Source organism: Dermacentor andersoni, chromosome 11, assembly GCF_023375885.2.
Source record: "Dermacentor andersoni chromosome 11, qqDerAnde1_hic_scaffold, whole genome shotgun sequence".
Classification (NCBI taxonomy): domain Eukaryota; kingdom Metazoa; phylum Arthropoda; class Arachnida; order Ixodida; family Ixodidae; genus Dermacentor; species Dermacentor andersoni.
The window spans coordinates 52,933,530-52,959,120 of record NC_092824.1 but is presented as its reverse complement, the minus strand read 5'-3'; positions in this window follow the sequence as shown (position 1 = coordinate 52,959,120).

Genomic DNA, 25,591 nt, shown 5'->3' with positions numbered 1-25,591 from the left:
ATTCGTGAGTGGTGGCGCTGGCTAACACTCCCAGGGTTAGTTCTCGCAGTACACCGCAGAGAGTGAATGGCAAACCGGGGTCGCCGCAGTAGCTCCATAAGTAAGAGCATGGGAGGCATGATGCGAGCACGTCGGTTCCTATGTCAGGTACGGCCAGTTCTTCATCCACTTTCATTTCTATTAGTTTCTAATTCTTTAAATTATTAAATGTGTAATTTCTCCTTCCTTGCTCGCGGTGTCTTGGTTTGTTGGCTTCTGATATATGGTCAACAAAAATGAGGCCCCTTGATATATATATATGTATATATATATATATATATACACACATATATATATATATATATATATATATATATATATATATATATATATATATATATATATATATATATATATATATATATATATATGGAGAGGGAGGAGTGGTAGTTTTCGGCAAAGAACCCCTCCTCCCCAGCAATAAGTTTCACGCTACGCCACTGCCTTCGTCAGCTAGAGCTGCACTTGTAGTAGGCTTCCCATTAATGCCAGCGTATCATCGATGTGGTACTCTCCTATCCCTGTTTCCAGCATGTTTAATGAGGACGACAACATCGTCATGGCGTATTGGAAAATGTTCACTAAAAAATGTGCCACGGCGTTTTGCGCGTTCCCACTATGTGATTGGACACTCAGTGCACTAAGCTTCCCGTTGCACTAAAACAGCGGGTACCATAGAGATTGGTTGTCAGTCCCTTTAAATTGTTGTTTTCAATATTTTCAGAGAACTGTTGAGGCGAACGAGTGACTTTCGTAATTCGCAAAAAAAACAAAAATCACAGTTTCGACGTGAGGGCCAAGCAATGAATCAATACGTGGTGGCCATGATTACACGAAGTGCAATGTTCTTAGCTGTAGTGGCAGTACGATGTGCAGTAACCGTAAAACAAAAAATGAAAAAAACGAGGTGTTGTGTTAGACGACCTCTGTGTGAATCCTGCCATCAGACAATATCATTTTATTTATTTTTTAAAAGCTTATTTCAGTATAAGCTAAAGGTCCTCCGCTGTAAGGAATTACATGGGGATGAAATGCAACATCGCCTGAGGTAACATGTAGCAGGTGACAACAATCTGAAAAAGAAATATAAAAGTGAAAGCCATTGTCTTTCTTTGCGAACAGCATTTTTCCGTATCGGGCATGTTTCAAATCTCTTTCCTGGGCCGATGCCGGAGGTAGTGCAAATCCGGGTCAATAATGTTAGCATCATTTCCAGGTTTCAGCTCTGTTATTTTGTTTCGCACTTCTAAAATTTAAGTCTCAAAGGAATTATGCATGCGCTGTCGTTGTTTGGTTTCATGGCATTTGTTTGTGGGATGCCATTCTCAAAATTCTGAGGAATAGCTTTGTCAAGAAAGTAATCCCTGTGAGCATCTCTCGTTCTGGGACTGAGCATGCCTGATGGTGTTCTATTAAGGAAGGCATCAGGCTTCCCAAGCGCCGGGTAACAACAGCTGTGAAGATATTGTAGTGAACGATCAAAAGCGTGATTGTCCTCCATTCCTCTGGACGAACTGGTGATGATGGATCGTGCTTAGTTATCAGCACAATGCGACCGTCGCAGAAACTACACGGGTATTCGAAGTCCTAAAGGCAGCGGCTCATAACAGATACTAAGGTGGCGCCACTATCTTCCCTGAGCGTTAGATAAAACTCAACGTGCAACCAGTCTGGCTCTAGGGCCGAGCCACGCTTCCTGGAAGATAATGCTCCCTTCTCTTCATCCGCTGATGGTCGCACACAAAGACGGTCAGCTACCTCAGGTGGAACCTGAGGCAGCGCACTAAGCATTGTACGCAATCCTCCAGAGCCAGGATCTATTTGCATAGTCGTACGGGCCATGTTTTCAAATTGCCTTACGATGAGCGAATAATCACGCGTTTGAGGCGACGTAACACAAAGTGCTCTTGGGGCCGCCGAACCGAGTGCATTCGCCTGTCCAAAAAGCGAGTTTCTTGCAAACCGCAGAACTACAGAACTACAAGCAGCAGCTGACAAAGAGGACGCTGCGATGAGGCGTTGGAAGCGGTTCCGTAGCTCACGCTGCCATGACCGCATCAACTGAGTCACTTGATTGACCCGAAGGGTGACACGGAGCTTCGTGGCAGTATCCGTCAGTTCTTCAGACACACGTCGTCTGAGTGCACGCCCTTCAATTGAAGAATGCAGACGCCACTGCACCTTGAGCGCGTCCCATGACTGTGGGTCAGATCTAGAAACAGAGGCGAGCAAGACTCTTGACAAACAACAGCGCGAGTGGGCGTGTAGAACACGGATGTCTAGACGCGAAAGTTTAGCTGACGAGAAAGTTGGGAAGCGAGTTTCAAGCATAACTGGTCTCTGGTTGGAAATATAAACAGGGGATGAAGGTAAAGTTATCACATCAGATCGGGTGACATACTGAACTAAAGTGCTTGGCACACAAGCGCGGTCTAACCTGCTTGACGAAGCGCCGCGTCGCCACGTCCAGGCAAATCAAGAACCACTAAAAAGACGATGTAAATCCAGCAACGAAAATTACTGGACGAGGAGACGCAACTCCCGTGCGTTCCAATCAGGGCGACCCTAGCGCAGGCCTTGCACATCTGCTCGCGTATCTTAGACGCAGTTAAAATCCCCAACAAGCACCACGTGATGACCATCCTGGATGTATACGTCCAGGTCACGAAAAAAAAAACCATTGGACATCATTGGCCTGCGCGTGTCCATATATGCACAAAATCCGTAACCTAGATGAACATAGTCCACAATCAAATGCCGATATCCGCCCTGTCCGATCATAAGATACATGACGATCTGTTCTGTTGAAAATAATAATAGCGACTCCACTAGAGCCTGATGCCCCTAAGGAGAAAAAAACATTCAAAATTATGTAGTCGCAATGCATTTGAAATGTTAACAGAACAGATTCAATGGGTACAGTTAAACATAGGGCTCTTTGGTATCAGCAACATCTATGGCACAAGCGTTCTATTGATTTTTTTTTTAATTTATGCGTCTAAGCTGACAAATATTTTTGGCGATAAGAAAGGAGAAAGCAATTTTTAGGCAAGAAACGTCACACCTTATTTCACACTCGCGAATTTACAGAATTGAATTGGTCAAAGCACAGTTGTCACCGCTGCAGCTGCAACAGTGTTCTACATTGGCGTCTTTGACCTCGAATTTTGCCTCGCACTTTGTGAAGGGACTGAGAGCTGGCCAGAATGTGCTGTGAGATGCTGATGGAAATGAAATGACCCTGATTCATAGAGATAGAATGCAGCACGCTGTTCGCGATTTAAGTAGGAATTATAGTTTTATAATTTTGTGCGAGCAGCATTCCTCGGGATAGTTACTCGGGCGAGTTTCCAACACTAAGGTGCTAAGCGTGTGGCGCCCGCCTCGCACCTGCTTAAGCTTTTCCTGTAGTCTCTAGAGCCGCTCGAGTTCCCTCTCATCGACGGTCCGCCATTTTTCCAAGAAAGTATGCCTTTAACCACTGGGAATCAACCATCGCGGACAACGTCAGGCTCTTTCCACGTAAGTATGAGGCTCTGGACAGGAGCTAGGCCGCTTTAAAGTAACCTGGGGCCTGGTGAACCAACCGACCCAGCCATCTTCCTGGCCAACATCCAAGGGACACGAGTTCAAATCCCAGACTTTCTTCCTTTTTTCCCCTTTTTTATCTCTTTTGTTCTAGTTTATCATTATAAAAGGGAATTACATATCTTCGCCACGACCGTCCACATGGGGACCCTCTTAAAAATTTTTTTTCATGGAACACTTGTAATTTTGTTTCCTCTATTATTTATGGCCACTAACGTGCAGGTCATAAACTACCCGGGCATGGCTCAGAGCGTGTGCACGCATGACAGAAGCACGGCAGAGAGGAAAGCGACGAAAGAAAGTGGGTCGTTTGTGCCTTTCATCCCGTCGCATGTGCACAATACCTTCTGAAGCTCCCTCGTCGCCGCTACATTAGCCTGCTGACAGCTGTAATTATCTCTTGCCATAGGCTAAAGCATTGGAGAAACTGCAGAGCTTGCCTTTCTGTTAACGTGCAAGGCTAGAGGAAACGAGAAGAAAAGGGGTTAAACGAGGGGCCCAATTTTTATTAATAATATCATGAGAAGCCAACAAACAAAGATACCAAGGAAAACTTATGGAAAATTGCTTGTTGCACCTCAACTCACGACTCCCGTATTGAACCAAACGTTGAATAAATTAAACAACTCCGTCAACATCGCAACAAATTATCGCCAGTCAAACAAACAGCACAGCAAGCTTCGCTTACATCTATTCCCACAGTACGTAGGATCCGCATATCTTTCTTTTTCTTTTTATGTTTCTTGATCTGCAGCCGAGAGCAACCCCACGTGACGTCACCCTAATAACTTGATCTAACCTGCCGAGGATGACAAGGCCGCCTTTGTCGAAGGTAGACCCTCCTGTCGAAACGTCATCCAGCCTGTCTGTGGAGCTTTATTCCTGTTTGTAACTTTTATACCAAAGCGTGGTACTCGATCTGTCGCCCCCTTGATTTTGAAGCAGTGAGCAGCATTCTTGAACCGTTCCGCAAACGGGTGAAAGTATTGGAAATTTATTATAACTTAAGTTCTATAATATTCTTTGTTTTTAATGTTTACTTTCGCTCCCAACGCAATCTCTTTCCGCCTGAGTTTGTTACAGTTGTAACCATGAAGTGCACTGTGCGAGCTACGCATCGCCAGCGCCACGCAAGTGGGGCTCGGGCTCGGCGTTCTTCCTGGTGTGTGACTGGCTAAGCCTACGGTGATGCGTCTTCCAGTCGGCGTCAGTCGTGTCTTCCACAGCCGTGTCAGACTTCTTTCTCATAATTGGCGGAGCTTTGCTGGGCATCGTGCTAGTGTGGAATTCCGCAGCCGGACTCTCCATGTTATTGTTTTGTTGCTTTACTGTTATATTGTACATTGCTTTAGGTTGGGATTTCCTCTCCCGTCACCAAGCTGTCATTGATTTCTCTCGTGCAGAAGTCGCCATCTCTTCGCTTGACAATGCCATGTCTGACGACGTCCAGATACCTCCGCATACATCCGTTTTGGCACCTGTGCCCTGTTCCGTTGCCTCCGACTCTACCGTACTCTTCACGCCTTCCACTGCTTTCGTTCATCGCCACCTCTCGCCACACCGAAGCGCATTGCTTGGCCTTCAAGCTGGTGCGACTCACCTACCTGTAATATACAACCACTCCCCCTTGCCGATTACGTTGCTTCGCGGTGAATCTCTCGGCACTGTGACGCCTTACGACACCCTTACCGCGTTGAAACTTCCTGTTGGATCCACAGAAGTCAACAGCCTCTTCTGTAGTGCCATAACTGCCACATCGCCTGAAGACGCTATCAGCCACGCCATCGACAACGCCTTAAATCTTCTCCTTCTCATCGACAAATTTCGCCCTGCTTTTGACAGCCACAGCATTTCTCTGGGCTGAACGAAGCCTGCATGTCACTGCATTGACACCGGTGCTCACTCGCCGCTAAGGCAGCGACCATACCGAGGCCTCAAATGGAACACGAGCTAGTGTTATTTGGGTGATGCAGTGGTGTTCGCGCCAGATTTTCCTACTGACCTTCGTCACTTGTAGCCGGCATTACGCTGTCTCAGTGACATTGGCCCCCAAGTAAACTCTAAAAGAAAGTCACTTTAGCGCACACAAGCTCACCATTCACGGGTATGTCGTGCCAAAGGACGGCGTTCATCCCTGATGCCGCCAAGCTGCGTGCTGTAAAGAATTCCCGAGACCCACGTCTCAAGAAGACTTTCGCGGTTTCATTGTCCTCTGTTGATACTTCCGCCGCTACATTCGACATTTCGCTTTGATTATGGCACCACTGACAGACTTCAATCCTTCCGCATGGTCCCCGCCTTGTGATGATGCCTTTGCGACGCTACGTCGCCTGCTTGCAACACCACCGATACTGTGCCATTTCGATCCAGCTGTTCCCACGGAAATCCATACGGATGCCAGCGGTGTTGGTCTTCGCGCTTCGCGCGCCCAGCGAAAGCCCGGCGACAAGGAACATGTTGCTTACAGAGCCGCACTCTCACGAAATCTGAAGTCTATTATCCAGTCAAGCATAAGGAATGTCTAGCGATTATCCGGGCCATAACAAAATCTCGTCCATAGCTGTACGGCCATTCCTTCGTTGTCGTTACTGATCACCACGACTTTTGCTGGTTGTCGTCCCTCAAAGATCCCTGCGGTCGCCTATAGCGCGGTGAACACTGAAGCTCCAAGAGTACGACATCCGGTTTGTCTATATACCGCTCAGACAAGAAGGACGCCGTTGCCGATGATCTTTCGCGCTCGCCTATCCACTCCGACATCATCAGTGTGTATACATCCTAGACGAACCATCTGATCCAATTGCTTTCGTCTAGATGACTTTGGAGCAGCACGGATTCCTCTATTTCATATTTGATAGATTACCCCTCTGATACGCCTGCACGCCCGCCATTACGAGCGCTACGCCGAGAGGCGTCGCATTTCGCCATGCGCGACGAAATGGTTGCTATGGTAACACCTCGGCATCTCCACGCTGATGTATGCGCCGCTATTCCACGCCGGTCGTTAGTGCGCACACGCTGGTACCTCTAAGACTTACGCCAGACTATGTCATAGGTTTTATTGGCGCGGTATGTATACACAATTGTGCAAAAGTACATTCGTTCTTGCACAGAATGCCAACACCGCCAGCCTTATCCTTGTCGCTTCTCTGGACCAATGCGAACTTTGCAGAGCCCTTCGCGAGCCTTTGACCGGGTTGGGATAGACATATACGGCCCTCTGACATACACAGCTGCTAGCAATCGCTGTGTCATCGTGGCTTTAGACCCCCTCACGAGGTATGCAGAAACGGCCTCTTTCCCAGCCGCGACGGCTCGTGACGTAGCCTCCATCCTGCTTCAACTGTTCGTTCTACGTATCCGACGCTTCATTTGAACTCCTGAGCGACCAAGGTCGCGTCTCTCTCGCCGATCTCATTCCAGAACTTTTCAATGAATGCCGCATTATTCATCGCTGTGCCACCGCATGTTGCCCGCAAACAAACGGCTTGACAAAGCGCTTTAACCGAACTCTTGGCGACATGCTTTTGATGCATGTCGACTCCAACCACACCGACTGGGACCTCGTCCGTCTCCGCTGTCACGCACGCCTGAAATACGGCACCCCAGGCAATGACGGGCTTTTCTTCATTTTTTATACTAATGGCCGAGAACCGTGGTTTCCCATTGACACTATCCTTCCTTACCGTCGCGAATTGTCAGAGGAATGCAATGGTTTCCGAAGCGTCCCGATATACAGAAGAATGTCGACAATTAGCATGCCCACTTACAACGCAAGAACAAGCGCTGCAGAAATTGACGGTTTGCAAAAATAATGTTGTGCATGCGCGAACACGCCTGTCACATGCGCCCTATATAGCAGTCATTTCATAGCTGCCATCCACAATCCGCCTTTTTCATGGCGCGACAGCGCATGAGCTCTGCCCTAGCGGATTAGTCGTGAAACATTTTGAAAGGGTCGCGCGCGTGCCCTGACGCCGGTAAGTCCCCCGAAAAAAAAAAAAAGAAAGAAACGCGCTCCGACGCGCGCTGCTAAGACACTCGTGCCCTGTACCGTGTTGAAATTCTACTGGTATACCTCTACGTCGGTGCGGTGCCGAAAACATGCGTAGCGTAAGACTGCAACTCCACTTTAAGATAGGAATCCGCCAGGGCTTCGTCCAAGTCGTCCGGCCTGCACCGTGAGTCGGGTAGTTGCCGCCTTTCATTGATGGCTAGCAAATTTAACAAAAAAGCTGTGCGTTACACTTGGACGACACTTAATTAGATCAAGCCGCTTACGATGTCTTCTTGCAACGTCGGTCCTCACTTGCTGGTAGTGGCAGCGCGTACCTGACTTCACGTAATCGTAAGGCGCGGTAACACAGGATCGATACGCGACCGACAAGACGCTCATTTCAACGAATGACCGACTATTGTGGGTCGCCAAAACGATCTCATCATACCAAGCCTACAACGACGCAACCGACGAGCGCTAATTGCCGTACTGCGACGGGCTTTCTTGCCGACGGCACCGGCAAAATCAGCGTGCTGACCATCGTTCGACCGAACCCCACGCGATCGCCCGTCGAACCGACAACACGATAGCGACAGCGTCTTCGCTTGTATGTACAATTATTCGTGCGGAAAATGAGCTAAAGACGCTTACCAAGTTTAAATGCACAATCTTCAAGCATATCAAGCCGTGCCCACGAAGTTTGAGCCAATGTCGATCCTGTTCAGCGAAGGCAAAGCCTGGACCATCGAGTTCGTTGACCCTCTAACAGTGGACCTGAACTGAAGTGCAAGCAGTTAGGTCGAACGAAACTGCTTATATAGTGAAATTGTGGCATTAGTGATTTGAAATCAACTATACTTTACTTCGCATGATGCGCACACAATGAGCGGCAAGCGGTGACACCGCTGTGCCAACATCTGTAATATATGTATCTGGATCACAGCTGCCATTGCTTAAGTGGTTCGGCCGCTCATATTAACACGTCTCAGGGTGTAACAACACCGCACAAAGGAACAGATATGTATGTTTTCCTACGTCTTGACATTATTTCATATCAGCGATGCACCTTTTCTAGAATTATTGACGATAACAACGATCTGCGGATGCCCGATGTCGATGTAAAGAACTGTGCCGCTTTGATAAATCTGACGCAGAAGGTTGCGCTCGAAGCCTTCTTGAATAAGCGAAATGTCTAAATACTGTGTAAAAAGAATACAATAAGCGATGTCCCAGTGCTGAATTCAGCGACAAATTCCAAGGCCGTCGCATCACCCAACGGAACTCGCCGTGAATTTACCAGCCGCACTGTTTGCCGAACAGCGCACTCAGGCCTGCTCACCCAGCCTAGAGCGAACCATATTACCTAGAGGGAAATATGGCGCTCCTGCGCTAGAGTACGGTCTAGCTGCGCTGTGGTATGCATGGCAATGCCGGTATATTGTGAATTCGCATTGGCATAGTTCTTGGAGAGCCAGGGAAGCACAGTCCCGTCTGTCACGATGATTAATTTTTTTACTAAAAGAGCATGTAAAAATCTCTTAATCTTTATTATTACACAAAAACATGTTTTCTTTAACTATGAAATCTTGTTATTGCATGTACTATTATACGCAATGTAAAAAGTAGCAGCGGGCCGCTAAATTTGCGACAGAGACGACAAGATTCGTGCTCGCGTTTGAACCGTTCGTCGTCTGTTCTTTCTTTTCTTCGCTTGATTATGCAGTGTAGGTGAGTGAACGTCAATGGAAGATGTAATATACGTGAATGGAAATATTTTATGAAGATCTCACATTAAGAATGCTTTTTGGGTAGCCAAATCTAAGTTTTAGACGAACCCTGTTACAACATCAGCCAGAACCAGCCTCGCTGACATGTACACCGTCATTCCCATGACGGCACACGGCCGCTTAGGAAATTCCCATAGACGGTGGCGCCAGATTTGCCTATAGGTGCTATACTGAGAAAGTCTATGCACCCAGCAGTCGGTGAGCGCTACGTGGTTTCCAGGAAATACATGCAGTTCCGAAGAAGCCATGAATAATGATTCGCGATCCACGAAACGCACAACCGACGCGCACTCAACGTGGGCGCCGGTACACAAATCAAGCAGCGAAAGCCCCGGGATCCTTCCAAAACGTTTTCAGCGGAATGGGGCATGGGGCAGCGCAGTAAAATGAAAAAGGCGGATTGCGACACGGGTCGGCTAGTTGCGACTCTCTCACTAACAATGGGCAGGTTCCGCTTAATATCCCTTCGGGCGTACCATCGAGGACAGGGCCGGGCCGGTTCGGCGCTGATGTCAACCACGTCGTTTTCCGCTTTCGTGGAAGTAGAAGCCCAAGCTGCATAAAACTGGCCCCCACGGCAAAGGTCAGCAGATCTCTGGAATTCGGAATGCTGCCCATGGATTCTTCGTTAACCTCGGTGGCCTCGCACTATTCAGTTCGGAAGGGTTCGGCAGTTTCGTGGAACTTTGCCTGCACCAAAGAACGGGGTGGGGAGAGTGGCGCTTCGTTTCCTCCTTCTTTAGAATCACTACATATATTTGTGATGGATCACGACAATTTCTTGTTGAAAGTGTCCACAAGTGGTGCTTCTCTATTCGGCAAGCAATTTAGTCTCGCTCATCCACAATCGCGTCCGACTCAGTAGAAGCAGGCTAGCCAGAGAGCACGAGACCAAACGAAGAGTTGCTCTCTGTCATTTCGCTTTTGCTTGCCTGGAGTGAAGTGCGTGGATATTATTTGAGTGCTCGCATCGCCTATCAGGACCGACGCCACGTGCAGCCGTGCGGGACCACAACTCAAAGCATCCGGCACTCGTATAAGGTGAGTCCATTACTGTGTTTTGTCGATGCATTATATACGGCAACAAATTTTAGGTCGAAATTATATTTTACAACGTTTTTGTGAGCGCTCGCACAACAAGCGTGGAGGAATGTTTGGAAAATGACGAAGCCAGTCGTCAAAGTAAGCGGTTTGAATTGTTAATGAGAACTCGTGTACATGGCCTTTGCTTCTTCTTTGATTGTTGAGAGAGACATTTCGTCGCCGAACCGAAACGGCCGAGAGTTGGACGAACGTCGTTGATCCTTAACGCCGTAAGGTAAAACTAGCGCTGCATGCCAGATCTTGCGTGCACATGCACGACATTTCAATGACGAACGCTGAAAACACGGGTCCGTAATTGCGAAGCGGTCGCTTTTTGTCCTCAGTGGTTGATGTCAGTGAGGCGCATGTAAAATTACATTAACACTATCTTGACAAGGTCACTACTACCAGGGCCGGGCGCAGTTGTCACCTAAGCATTTAAAAACAGTATTTTCATTGCGGCGCTTCTGTCCTAATAGATGCTGAGAGAGGGACAACGCTTCGATAACGCTGAAATATTTCAGCATAACTCCTAGTGATAAACTTGGATGGAAACTAAAACACTGCCGACCGACATAGACGTTATCGCTGTTTCTCAAGACAAGTCGGGCTATTATAGTTGTGTTTATTTACGTTGCTGTAGAAGTGCTATAGGCAGGGTGCATATTCTCTCCCTATATTTGCTGTCGTACATATAAAGACATTTCAGTTGCATTGGGCACCTGATACAGTGGACGCGTTCAGAAATACTCTATTATACATGTCGGCGTCTCCCTGCACACTATGATATTTAAAATAATCACACGGAGATATATCTTTTCTTGAGAAAACGGATATTTGTGGGGACGACACGATAAGTAAAAAAAAGGAAATATACGCGAATTTCAACACCCGCCTTGAGCCTGCTATTAGTTCACTATACTGCTAAACGCTAGGCACCGCTATGAAGGCATGCGCTCGCCGTTGACAGTACAGACTGACGGCATATCGTCTGTAGCTATACGGGAATTTGTTTAGCGCCGTCTATGCTGACAATCTACGTGTCACGTGAGCTGCTTGAGAAAGTTGTTGACGAATGCAGGTTACTATATCAGGACCTGCAAAAGCAGCTGTTCTGCACTATAAAAATTTACGCCCAAAAGTGGCGCAACAAGTCCTCACTGCAAATGATAGGTGCGATGCACAGTGTCTGCGCCTGCATGCCACTGCCATAGACCTCATTGTAGTCTCTCTATCGGCTTTGTCCAGCCCTTATGATTCCTTGCTGTGGCGCTCTTACGAGCAGGCCCTGGCGCGCAGCTCAGGCAATTGCAGAAGCCATTACTCGCGACATTGCAACGACGATGGGCGGCCGCCTTCGTGAATGAACTTTCATGAGTCAAGATGGCGGGAGCGAAAGATTTTTGCAACTCGGTCGACCATATTTGGCTCTAAAATTAGGTGGGAAAACCGCACGCCTTGGGAATACGAGCGCGCGGCTTTGCCAGCAGTGTTTTAAAGCGAAGCACACCGCGTCGTGGGAGGTGGGGGTGGGTCACTGGGTGTGCATACATGAGAGGAGCGAGTCGGCGAAGAAACGCGACGCTAAAAACTAGTTTTCTCCCCACCGCATCGAATGTGCACAATGCCCTCTGGAGCTCCCTGGCCATCGCTACATTAGCCTCTTGACAGCTGTAATTATGCGTGACTCCCCTCAGAAGCTGCAGCGCTTCCCTTTCTACTAAGGTGCGAGTCCAGCGGGGGCGTAGGTAGAACTGCAAAGAGGAGGGAGGAGAAGAGGCAGTTCCCATACGAGGGAGGTGGGAGGTCCGGATGGAAGGCAAGCAAACCCTACTACTATATGAGCTGGCTAAGCTTTGGTTCAAGGTACGGTACAGTATGTTGCTGCTATTTCTGAAAAATAAACACCTTGCAAATATCTCAAGCGGGCAAACTACGCAGGGCGCGCAGAAGCAGAGCCGCATTAGGTAAAGCGCACTGCAACGTCCAGGCAACACTAGCGAAGCTGTCGACCGTCAAATCGACATTTCTGTGCCCGCCAGGGAAGCTTTGCTGCTATTTCATTCCTAGATGTCGTGGATGTGATTTCGACGGTGGCGTAATAGAAAACGCACGTGAACTTGGATTTTGGGACATGTTAAACTGATCCTGAAACAATTTTGACGATTTTCTACAAACGTACTCAGTCGTTAGAGTACGTCCGTCTGATCATTATTTGACGCATATAAGTGCTGCGCGTAAAGCGTGTAATTTATTATAAGGCTATAAAGATGCCCATCGCAACACACTGCGCGGAGGAATTTTAAGCCGCCCCTACCCATATGATGGAAATCACCCCAATGGCGTCAGGAGAACGAGCTATCCGTTTGGCTGACCAGGGCGCGTGATCGATAATTTTTCCAACATTATGGTAAACAAATGAGGTTCGTAATAGTTGGAATGTTAGTTATTTTGTTTTTATAAAAACAGAGTAACATAAAGGGAATGCACAAGAACATATTTTCAGTACACCTAAGCACTCCCTGCACACAGCAAGTGTCGTCTGCTTGTGTTACAACGTGCTCCGTCTTTGACGAGAGCTCCGCCGTCAGTGTCGGTCAGTCTTTTCGCGAGCGCTATTATTCGACTTTGTTGCGTTGTGGAGTGCAAACGTAGCGGCTGGTAATATGTCAAGCTGCGACATCGTTTTACTCTGTAAGCCAGTAGACGAGCGGGCTGACTCCAGTGCATCGGACTGCCGCTATCCGATCGGCGCCAGGATTGGCGAGATTGCGGCCGTCACTTTACACCGGAAGATTACAAACGCAATCGCGTTTCGCGAGTCCGGTATTAGGGTAAACGCAAGTGGAAGGGGACAGGGCCTGGCCGTGTCCCCTTGCGTGTCGTTTCATGGGATGAACCTATGCGCAAACGTGAATGGTCTGCACGGTGCGGCCACCTGGTGGCATAGAGCTCATCCAGACACAGTAGTAGTAACAAGATCTATGCTTCTTTGCTGCTGGTGTAAATTTTTCGCAGGAGTGTAAATGTTTACACGTTGTTTTTTATATGTTTATAATGTATTACACTTGGTTAGAGAAATATTAGCTCTTTGGCTGGTTAAGCCCTGCGCCCACTGGTGGCTGGACCGTGGAGACCAATCAGGCAGCTGACGTACGTTTACGGTTCATCAATTCCTTCATCAGCTTGAGTTTATGCTTCCACCGTTCTGTCAAAACGTTCCGCTAGTGTGTGCTTAACTGAATACCAGACACGTTCGGCGCTGCGACAGAAGGGTCGCAACGAACGCTGCTTCGATGGCTCTCGGTTGGGGTCGGCGGCCATGCGGCTAGCGGAGAGGTTTCGCGCAGGCGCAGGCGCGGGGGGGGGGGGGGGGGGGGAGCTCCAAAACAAACGAAAGTGGACGATGTGACGTCGCATCGTGACGCAGGACCAGTGAAGGCGGAGCTTAGCCGCCTAACTAGGCGAACGAATTGAGGAGGAAAAAGCATGGCTAGGGAGGAGGGTACCTTGTAATCGATTGTAGCTTCACTAATACGTAACGCTGCACCTATATTGTGCTGCGAATGTTCTACTTAAGCTGTACCCTACGCGTCTTCATTTGTCTGCACCACTTCAGGGGCCCTTTAAGTTAAATACAGTGTCAAAATTAACCCTGAGTCTGCCACTACGGCATGCCTCATACTCCAGTTGTGGTTTTGGCACGTAAAGCCCCATAAACCAATTCAAGTTTAATGCGTCTTCCACAATGCGATGTGCCATGCCAGGCAATGCCTATTGTCAAGCCGCTCTGAGGTTATGAAATATGGCGCCCAACAACGCCTCAAGCAAACACCTCTCACTGTGTATTCTGTGTACAACACAGACAAACAGCAGTGGTGCACGCAAGGTAACGTTTAATACCAACTCATCAGTCTCGTGTTGGACTCAACGTTGCCGAAATTAAGCTTTACCCATCAACATCGGCGCTAATTATCGTTGATCACAGCATCCAGCACGGAATGCTTCGCTTACATCTATTCCCACACTAAGTGGGATATGCATAATTTTTTCGTTCTCTTCCTTTCTTTTGTTTGTTTTTTAACTATGTTGCGAGTAAAATTCAATCCGTCATCCGCAGTTGTCGAGCCTAGACTTTACGCTTACGTGCCTTAGTACTGTGACAGTACTTGTGATAGCCGTCTACCTGTGATAATAACCAAGACCCTGCGTAATCGCACAAGTTCCAGACGCTGAGTCCAGCACGAACTGGAATCTCTTCCCTGCTACCTTGAATGATTCACTATATGGAGGCGACTTGTGCATATGGGCATCTGACTCGAGTACTCACTGAAGCCGGTCATTAAAATCTACAAGCTGGCCTAACGCTAATTAATTATATTTTTAGAAGCAAAGGCATAATTATTTCACACGAGAAACTGCTGCATTTCCTTTTACAAGGAAATGCCTCAATAAGTTGGTGATAGTGCGTTGTAGTCGCAGCTCCCGAGGCGCACACGAAAGACCTCTGGCATAAACGTTGGCAGCCAGCGGTTTTCGCGTTTCCTCAAATGAACGGTGAAATCGTGATGAACACCGGTGGCGCGCAGTTACGCTGGTGTTTTCACAACAAGGGTTTAATGCTCCGGGTGTATATTGAGCGAAGCCGAAGCCAAAGGAAGCGTTTGATTCCTTTTTGTGCCGCCGAGATGCGGAAGTTACCAGCTGTCAGTGCAACATCGACGTCCCCGCACTTGAGTTGCAGAACGCATTCGTCAGCAACGCCGTCAACAATTGCGCTTCTGGCTTGGAAATCCTGTGGTCAGGACGACATTCTCGGTCCAATGGACGGACGGGCGGCCATTTCGTTCTTGTAAGTGGCCACTCTGGCACACCTGTAAGACCGTCGCTTCCAGTAGCACACTCGTTGGAAGTCAGTTGCGGCTCGGCACTGCAAGTCTCCGCCAAAGCGATGATGTCTGTTTTCGGCATTGCGCAATCCAGTTAAATATCTGGGGGGTGTGGGCTGAACATTAATGAACACGACTGAGACGTGTCCGTTCCTTGCTGCTCGTTGCAGCCTGTCGATCGCGTGATCAAGTGCTTAATTTCCGCTGGTTTAGCAGAACCATCTCGTCACACAGTGTTCGATCCGTGGTATGGCTGCGATGCTGAAATGAAAAGTCATTGTTTCAATTTGTTAGTTAGAAGCCTTCAACAGCGGTGGCACGCGATAGTGCGACGTACATTAGCCGCAGAGGCTGTCTCTTATCCTAGTCGTGCATAGCCTGTGATTTTTGGATGGTCATTGCATTGGCTTCTAGAGGGGAAAGCTGACCCCCTCGCAAGTAACGTTATCGCGCATGTACGGAGTTACGGTCACATTGCGCCTGCCTATGGGGACGCACTGGGGTCGTATTGCAGGCTGGCGCATTCTAGCGTGGTGCCTTGGCCTTTGCGACGACACTCGCAGATGCATCCGGAAACTCCCGAGTCACAGACGTTGTGGATACTCGTTCTCGTTATTTCCTATGTAGCTTAGTACAGCCGACTTTGTCGCGGACTAAGTCGTCTTTGTTGGCTGTTACAATGGTACGTTTTGCAATGCTTGATTTGAGTTCTCTGGGCACAGAACGTGCAGAGGCATGTCGTTCATTTACTCACTCCTTTCGTGAAGAGAGCTGAAGAAAGGATTGCTCATTTGCAAAGGTTTCTCGACTTATTCGGATGTACCCTTTCCCTACCTCCTCCCTGGGCAGTCGTTGATGTCACGTGTGAACACGGAGGCAAGCGCAGCAGTCCCCGCAATGCTTCTGCAAGGGGAGGGAGGGGAGTCACACCTAATTACGGCGTCCAGAGGGCATTGTAGACCCGCTCTACCCAAACGTGGTTGACGTCGCCTATCTTGCCTCCCGCACCCCTCCCGTGAATTTAACCCCCCCCCCCCCGACCCCCGCCGCCTTCAACGCGGCGTTCAAGGCAGCAAAGCAGCAGCAGTAGAAAAGATGAAGAGGCAAAAAAAAAAGCTTCGTTTTAAAACAGCGCTGTCGCGTCCCACATTCCTTGCGGTTAATGCATGAAAACAGAACACGGCCCAGGTGTGTGACAAGCTGAATGGCACGCAGTCGTACATGGTCTGCATTGCTCTGCACCACCGTGTTGGTTCTAGCGATTCCAGTATGGCTCTCTTGTCAAGTTTTTCACGTCGAGGACAAAGCTAACCGTGTTATAGGTCTCTTCAAGCCGACAACTAAGGCTGCCGGCATTGAATGGGATTCAAGCTCTGCAGCGCCATGCTAAGATAAAAAAACCGCAGTTTTTTATTTCCTTTTTTTAACACACGTAAGACAACAAGAGCTATTGGTGCGTCGTATGACGCTGTTTATGCAATTTAACCGCGACAGCACTGGCGAATACATATCTTTCGGGCAGCAGCATCGAGAAGTAAGCACGAGAGATTTCAGCGAAGCTAGTCAATGAGCACAAAATAAAGTGCTTCTACGTATGAAATAAAGGATGTGTTTAGCTTTTCTCGGCGTGTATTATTTCAGCACAATTTTAACGTAATACAAGAAATACATATAGGAATTCTACATTGCGTTTCTGAATTCTGGAAGAGGACCCGATAATGAGCACATGTCTAATGACCCTTAAATGGTTTCGCCAACATAACATACTTTCAAGAAAATTAAAGCAATTTAAATTAGGCGGTTTTACGTGCCAAAAACACGATCTGATTAAGGGGCACGTCGCAGTGGGGGACTACGGAATTGTTTCGGCCACCTGGGGTTCTTTAATGAGCGCCTAAATCAAAGTACCGGGCTGTTTTTGCATGTTTCAAGAACATAAAAGCTGATGAATATGATATGGCTTATTCCACTAGCTTTGCGTTCTTTATAAACGCCAACGAAACGGCATTGCATCGGGTCATTCTAAGTCACGATTTATTAATTTATTACGCTTAACTGCGGGTTATGGTGCAGCATTTGTTAGCATATAGATAGTAAGCGAGCAATCGAGAAGGCAAAATATTTGAATGTTAGGAGAATCACAACTGCCAGTAAAAATGAGCAAAAAATGAGCCAAGGTGAAAAAATGTTGCTCTTAAATTAATTGCGCTGAAGCCTTTTTGAGAGTTTCATAGTTAAACCAAATTAACATAAAATGTAAGTAACACGCATCAGAGTTTAGTTAGCTACCGCCAAACAGATGTCGACGTAATTTCGAGGCCGATACACGTGCTCGTACTTGCTTAGCCATGTTGGCAACATGGGCCCAGTAACGTAAAACTATTACAATCTGTTTTTATTCCAATCTCCTGACGTCAAATTTTCGTAACCGACGACGTTAGCATCAGGCGGTGACCTGCAGCGTTGTCTGAAAAGGCCAGTCAAAAGTTTGTATATAGGGGGTCACTTTCGTTTGCCTTCACAACGAATAACGCAGTCTACATTAAGCTGTTTTTCTTATATAATGGTCTGTCAAGAAGCGAGGAGTACGCTCAAGCAGAGAGGGTTTCGATGGGGCTGAGCCAGCGCAGTGAATGTCGATGACCGCGTAAGGGCGCTGGAGTCCACGGTTGGTCCGCTTCCCCTTACTTGGCTTGAGCTGGCTGGTCGAAAATCGCGGTGGCGTGCAACGGAAGGCTAGGATTGGACCATAGGTTACGAGTGCCGCTAAAACGGATACTCAACAAGGAGTTGGCAGTGCGATGCCGTATACGTGCCGAAAGGTTCAATAATGTTAGACTATCAGGCAAAAAGATTTATTATACGGAAATAAATCCACGCTCTACCTAAGGTGCGAGTAGCCAGTTCCTGAGCGCTCGGCGAGCAGCCATCTTCTATTCTTTTTGGATCGAGGCAGTCTTCGGCTAATGATAAAACAAATTCCGTTTTGTTCCGCATCTTAATGCATCTTTAACGCGGTCAGTATTCGCGGTTTTAAGACGTTGCGTGCCAGACAGGCGAAGTGGGCCCTGCGCGAAAGCGTTTGCCCAATAGCAGAGTGCTAACGGCGAAATGGCGTCGAATGAGAAATGACGATATTTCTCTCGTTCGGTGTAATCATGCATCATCAGCGTGTGCTCGTCATATCAGATGAGGAGCTAACGTGGTTTTGTGACGTCGCGTGACCGACAGGCGAAGTCCAGGTGGCCCGAAAATGTCTTGACCAATCGTGGTGGACTGACTGCACAATTGGAATAGAAACGTTTGGTATAGCTTTACGTTATAGTACCCCTTACTGCGATCTAACTAGACTCTTTGTAGCTCTCCTTGCCGCTTGATCTACGCGCTCTAGATGCGTGTACCCGTGCTTATCTGGCTGGCGCGATGTGTACCGGCCCAGTGGAATTAGCGCTGCAGCTGTACGTTAAGATACGCCGTTTTTTTAGAACTTTCATAAACAGACAGAGGCCAACGCTGTACGCTAGTGTTGCTTCGTTTTACACTGGAGGTAAAAAATTGGACGTGCAAAACCTGCTCCCGGAGTTACTTGAATGATGTGTACGCATTTCGAAGTAACGACGTGGTGTTGCGTGGTCGTGCGCTGGTGCGTTTGCTACAATCGCGAGAACGACCGCGAGAGAATCGCGAAAGGGAGAAGCGTGGTTTCAACACCGAACTGTTGAGTGAGACCCTACACGAGACGACGTAAGAGAGGCGAGTATAGAAGCAAAGTTCCCTCGTGTTATGGAGAGCCCGCAGCGGATGTGGACGTGTGGTGAACTGAAGAGGGAGACGTAGGAAATAAAACAAGTGGATGCAGCTTAGCCTGGAACGTCGGCGCGGCGTCGTTCTCGGTGTTGCTTGAGTTCGGCAGCATGTTGCCTTAGTCACCCGCTCTGCGCAACGTCGTTCATTCGTTTCTGGCGTAATCTGTGTTCACGCCCATACTCTGCTTTCCAGGGTTTCCGTTCTCCTTCACTAAGCGGCTCCGTTCTTGTTGGCGCCATTACGGTAAATACGACAGCGCTACGGCGACACCAACTGCAGCGGAAAGCGGCACCACGTGACTAATGAGGCAACCAAACTACTGCAAGTGGCTGCTCCGCCGCTCTGGTGCGTGCCCGACTGTGCTCGTCACGTGGTCACAGAGACACGCTCGTGCAACTGATAGTGGGATCGTCGTGCCGGGCGCGTTGGTCGCGTCTGGTTACGTTGGCGACACCAGAGCGTCGAACCATCGGTCGCAGAATAGACGCAGGTTGTTCTCGACAACGTGACGTAACGTGTGGGCGCGCTCACGCTACGTCGGAATATATTTAGCCTTATAAAGGGCAATTCCGCTGTTTTTAAAACCAGATAAGACGGTTGTTATTTTCGAACGGTATTGACAGTCCTGTCACCGGTAGGGTGGTGCAATTTGGGTGGGTTGTCTGCCTTGTGGAACGTCACGATGAGTCGATGACGCGAGATCCTACACTACCACAGTGTAAACACGCATGGCACAGTGTAAACGGGCGCTAGAGACGCAATACACGTGGCGGTAACGACAAAGAACCGGAGCTGATGGCTGTTGATATCTCTTGATGACACAAGTAGATGTTGCAGATTTTCCGGATTAGACAGCGTCGATTTCCGGCAGGATTTCAGCGACAGTGGCGGCGTAGTCTATGATGTCCGAAACACAGGGTGGCTAGTAAAAAGACGTAAGCAGAGAACTCGTAACAAACATTTAAAATTCATTTTCTGCAAACCTAAATGTCTTGCAGCAATAGAGTTTGGCACCGGTCGATAACCCGAGTGCAAAAACGAGCGTATATTGGAGCTTTTATTAATATCGTTGGACACCGAGAAATCGCCAGAGTTGCCCTTAAACGTTTTCCACCCGCCGCTGTCGCAGCAGAGGGAAAGGCCGACGCACGCGCAGACACCGCCGACGACTGCCTCAGCGAGGAGGAAGAGAAGGAGGGAATGAGCACACGAAGCGTCTTCCTCACCGAAGGGAGACAGCACTGTCGAGCCCACACCAACCTGAGGCCTTCCAGTGCGCGGTGGGGAACGAGGCGAGAAGCCGCGCTCAAAGGCCAACGTCTTTTCGCGGTTGCGGCCTTCTAAGCGTTTTATTGCGACAGCAATTATATGGGCACTCCAGGCGCATTCCTGCCGTAGCCGTGAGGTTCCGTAGTCCAAGGGCGATAAAACCGTCGCCGCGCGCCGGCGACGGTTTCATGCTGTATGTGCGAACGAAAGCGTTCGAGGGTGAGCCGGCGAACGCGGTTCGATCCAGCACCTCGCGTGCGCCAGCGACGAACGCGAGCCGGAAGCGTGCCCTATCCTCATGCGCGCGATGCACAGGGGTCAGGCGAGGGAGGGGTGGCTGTTCTCCGGCGGCTGCTAGGGTGCGCCGATGTCCTCCTCGTTCACCGCTCCGAAGAGTGGAGACAACCGCGGCGTCTTCTACGGCGTTACTCACGCGAATCGCGGACACCATAGTCGACGCCTTTAACGGAAGCCGTAGGGATGCGTTGCCGGCTCTCGTGTGTCTTGAAAGCGATCTGCGACGTGGCGCGATTGGGCGCCTACACGGGCCTCGTCTTCAAAGCGATCTTTGATGTTTGTAGAGTGCGCGTAGTGCCGGTAGCTTGGTATGCGCTGTGCTTTCGACGTTTTGTTCACGCTGAAGCGACAGATGCACGAAGATAAATTCATTAGGTGCTGCTGCGATTCCCCACTCCAGCATTTTGACAGCGAGTTTCCGCGCTCATGAGCGCGGTGGGTTCATTTTCACCTGTGCGCGCGTGACATTGTGCTTGTTAATCTAGATAAATTACATTGGCGGGCTTGTTGGTTTCAATCCATGATAGAATGTGTAAGCGCGACTGAACAACGACGCAGAAAGCAGTCGACACACAAAGACAGAGCGGCCTGTGCATGTCTGCTTCTTTCTACGTCCTCGTTGAGTCAGGCTTACATATTCTATCCTTGCTATTTTTTATAGTAAGTGAATGTTTACAGATTATATACGGTTGCTAAAGCTACTCTCCTTACCCGGTACAGCTATCCACTAATTTGCTATCGCAATCGGTGCGTCGCCTTTCGGACGAAACTGCGACTTTTTTTTCAACCATTGTGGGCGGCTTGGCGTACTTCTAACGTCAGGGAACTCACCGTGGTTTGGCGACGTGACACAAATTGTTCATCACATAGGCGAGTAGTAACATTGCCCAATCTTCGTAGCGTTTCTTGTCTTTTACACAAATGGTCAATGCTTGGCGATATTTTTTCTCTTTGTGGTCAAAACATGCTATACAAGAGAACTAACATCCCTTGAGCGAAACGCGCTGGTCATCTTTAATAGTGAAGCACCTGTTCAGTCGCTAAATCTTTGCCACGCCTTTTTTTTTCTTCTGCGCGCAGGTTCTACGTGAGACGACTGAAGTCTGCATTCAGGTCTGCGTCAGCACAGCGCTTCGCCAAACAAGTGGTCGGTGAAGCATGTCTGAATCCACGCAAGCTCTCGTCACCAAACCTGCACCCGACCGGCTCAGCATTCACTGGGACTCGCTGAACATCCCATGCACTAAGAAGGATGGTGCCAGCTGCAGCCTAATGAAACAGCGCCATGATTTGAACAAGATCCAACGAGGTGCTTGCCTGGAGCTGGGGGAAGATGGGAGAGGAAAGATCAGAGGTGCCGTCCTAATCGAGTGTGGCCAGGAACGCGCATGCGCGTACGATGCACAGGGCCCTGAGCAAATCTCGCGCGAAGCGAGGGCACTGGATCTCGCCGAGCGTCTACTCGCCCAGCATCGCTGCATCACAGCGATAAAATTCAGGCCCACTTGGATCGGTCGCGCCTCGATGCGTTCAGCAATAAATCGCAATCGCTTTTTGAAAAGCATTACCATCTGTCCAGCAAATATATCATCACCTCGCGACAAAGCTATCTTGCTCGAAATGCTCAATCCAATGCCACAGCGTGGAAATGTCGGCTTCAAGGTCAACCAGTTCAAGGAGGAACGGGGAGTCAACGTGGCCACGCCTGGAAGGTCACTCGGCTTAGGCATGGATCACTTGACAGCACTCGACGTGTCAGAGGTCGAAATGGCCAATAATAAGGCGCATTGGCTTATCCGGGAGCTCACTGAAAACAAGAGCATCACTGAACTCGGTGTCTCACACTGCGTGTTCCGCTATCGCAACGAAGCCTCCAACGCACTGTTCGCCAGATACCTCGCCAAAGAAGACTGCGCGCTGCGAAAACTGACTCTCAAATCGACTCTCATTTACGGCAGAGGGTTGGACCTGGCCCTGACGGAAATCCTCGATGCACTCTGCAAGATGAGTGCTTTGGAGGAACTGAACGCAGACATCGTCTTGGCGCCCGTAATATTGTAAGTATTGCTTATAATTGCACCACGAACCGACGGTACACCAACAGGGCATCTCGAAGCACGTATTACGCGCTACGCCGCACGTATTCGCCCTGTAATGCCCAAAATGTCATTACGAACATTAGAAGTATCATATACTTAGTGTCAAATGTATTTTAATGGACGACACTTAACATAATGCCTATATTATTGTATTTCATGCGCTGTAGCTCGCTTTTGAATTGTGGAGAGTTCAGCGAACAAATCATTATTTGTATATTTTGCCCACAGATAGAGTTTATATAATATAACAGAGTTTTTCAACAAAATCGGTCCTCATGGCTTCAAATAAAAGCGCACATGTTTGATACAGGGTGCTTCAGCGAACACTTTCAAAATTCTTTAAAGGTTGCCTGTAGCTGGCAACTCAATTCTAGTTTATGAGCCGGTCTACTCGAAGTGGTGGAAACGATTTGCACAAAAGATTGAAATCCAAAATGGACTTATTAAGAATTCACTGATTATCTTTCTAGCCAATTATCTTATGACCCGTATTGCAATATACAAATTCTAGCAGTGGACTTCGCAAGGCGGGTCCACTTGGAACGAATTCTCAGGACGACACCAGTTTCGAGATATAAATCGGAAAAATGGAAAAATGCACCGCGGAGAAATGCATTTTTCGTTCCAGTTACTTGTGTGCTTCAGTGCAAGAAACGACGTTTCGTTAAGAAATTAACTGGAATGCCAATGCATTTCTTCGCAAAGTGCGGGAATTTATATCTCGAAACTGGTGTCATCTTGAAAATTTGTTCCAAGTGTTTCCGCCTTGCGAACTCCACGGCTAGAATTTGTAAATTGCACTAGGCGCCAAAAATTGTAATTAGTTAAAAGCTTCATTAGTGAATTCTTATTAATTTTCACGCTTGCATCTCAATTTTTTGTAGAAGCAATGTCCGCCGTTTCGAATACACCAGCTCATGAACTAAAGTTGTGATATCTGCCAAAGGAAATCTTTAAATTTTTGTTAAAGTGTTCGGGTGAAACATCCTGCATTTCCTTGATGTCGAACTACCATTGGAAATTACGCGTCTATGAACGCGATTTACGTCGCTCCGAGTTAGCTGTTTTCTTGGAATTTGTATTGCCATTAGTTAAGATTGCCATTGGTGTCGTGTATTAGAGCTCCTGTTTTATTCGTCACTCTAGGGGACAGATGTGAATGATCATTAGACAAAATTGAAGTTGCTCTTAAAGACACACGAAAACGCTCTTTTAAGTGGGTAGAATTACGTATCGTTTTCAAATTACTAGTACTCGAGAAGGGAAATGGTCACCACTACCAGGGAAAAGGCCAAACTTGCTTCTCGTTGAATTTTGTGCCGGAGCCTCAGCCCCTCATTTCGATACGGCCTCAAGGATATCAAATTGCTTTTATTTTCATTTGCGCTGTTTCAATGACGCGATAGTTATCGACACCTTTGGATATTTTGGAATGTAGTGTGGTCCTCATTTGTCGAAACATAAGTTCTCTTCTACACCTTCAGAAACGTCGATTTCTGTTTCTTGCATTAGAATGCATTGGATCTCTCACGAGCTTTTTACTTGAGGCATAATTTTTGAACAAATAGCTTTTCTTTATCCCCATGTGTTTCCAGCATGAGCACGGTCACCCTCTTCGCCGAAGTCGTCACACGGAGTGACACACTACGGCGGCTGAGACTACCTTCAACGCATTGCGAATGTCTTGCGACATTCTTGAATTACACTCTCCAGCTTCCGGATCCCCAAGCTGCGAAGTGCATGGAGTCCTTGTGCCAAGCCCTGCAGAAACAGAGCTCGAAGCTCAGCCGGCTCTGCATTGACATGCGGATTTTCGGAGAAGCAGAGTGCCACGCCTTCTTCTGTGAACTCGCGGACAACAAGACACTGAAGACGGTGGTCGTCGACACCTTGCCCTGCATCGACGGACTCGACGGAGTCTCCAAAATTATCCGGGAGCGGCGACTCAATGACCGCGTTGTCGTCAAGGGACAATGCGCGCACGACAACACAAGGCAGCTGCAACAGTGCCCGCAAATCTGCAATGCAACGATTAATGCGGAGATTCCAATTGCGAACGTCCCGCGCTCGATAATCCCATCTTTACGTGTTGTCAGTGGTTGCCATCACATAACTTCACTGCGGGTTCAATGCTTTGACTGCGAAGTCAATGGATATTCCGCCTTGACAGCATGTATAAGGAGCTCTACCGCGCTCACTGAGGTAGACATAGACATGAAACCCACCTGGGTCCTTGGGACAAGCCCGGAGCTTCGGGAAGTAGAGGGAGAACTGGTGTCAGCTCTCGCTTCTAACATCAAGCTAGCCAGAGTCAACCTCAAGGGTTTGCAGCTGTCCTACGACGACATGAACGTGCTCGCGCGAGGCGCTAGCAGGAGCCTGAGCCTCACCGAATTCACCGTGAGTCCTGTGTGCATCTATTACAACAGGTATGATAAAGGCAGCTGTCCTCTCCACGTGACCCAAGAGTTCCTCAAAGCATCCGACCACAAGGACGGCGCGCTGGCGGACATCATGGTATGACTCTCTCGTAAATATTTTTTTTTTGTCCGTTCGCCATAACAAGGAAAGTGACAACATACTAAAGACAGCACCCGCAGAGGACTGTCCACATTGAATATTCTGAGAAAATTACTAGGCAGAACTCTTGATTGTCATTAGCATATTGCGTCATAAACCCAACCATTATCCATGGTCTGCGCATATGCACTATGACAAATAACATTGCTTTGAAGA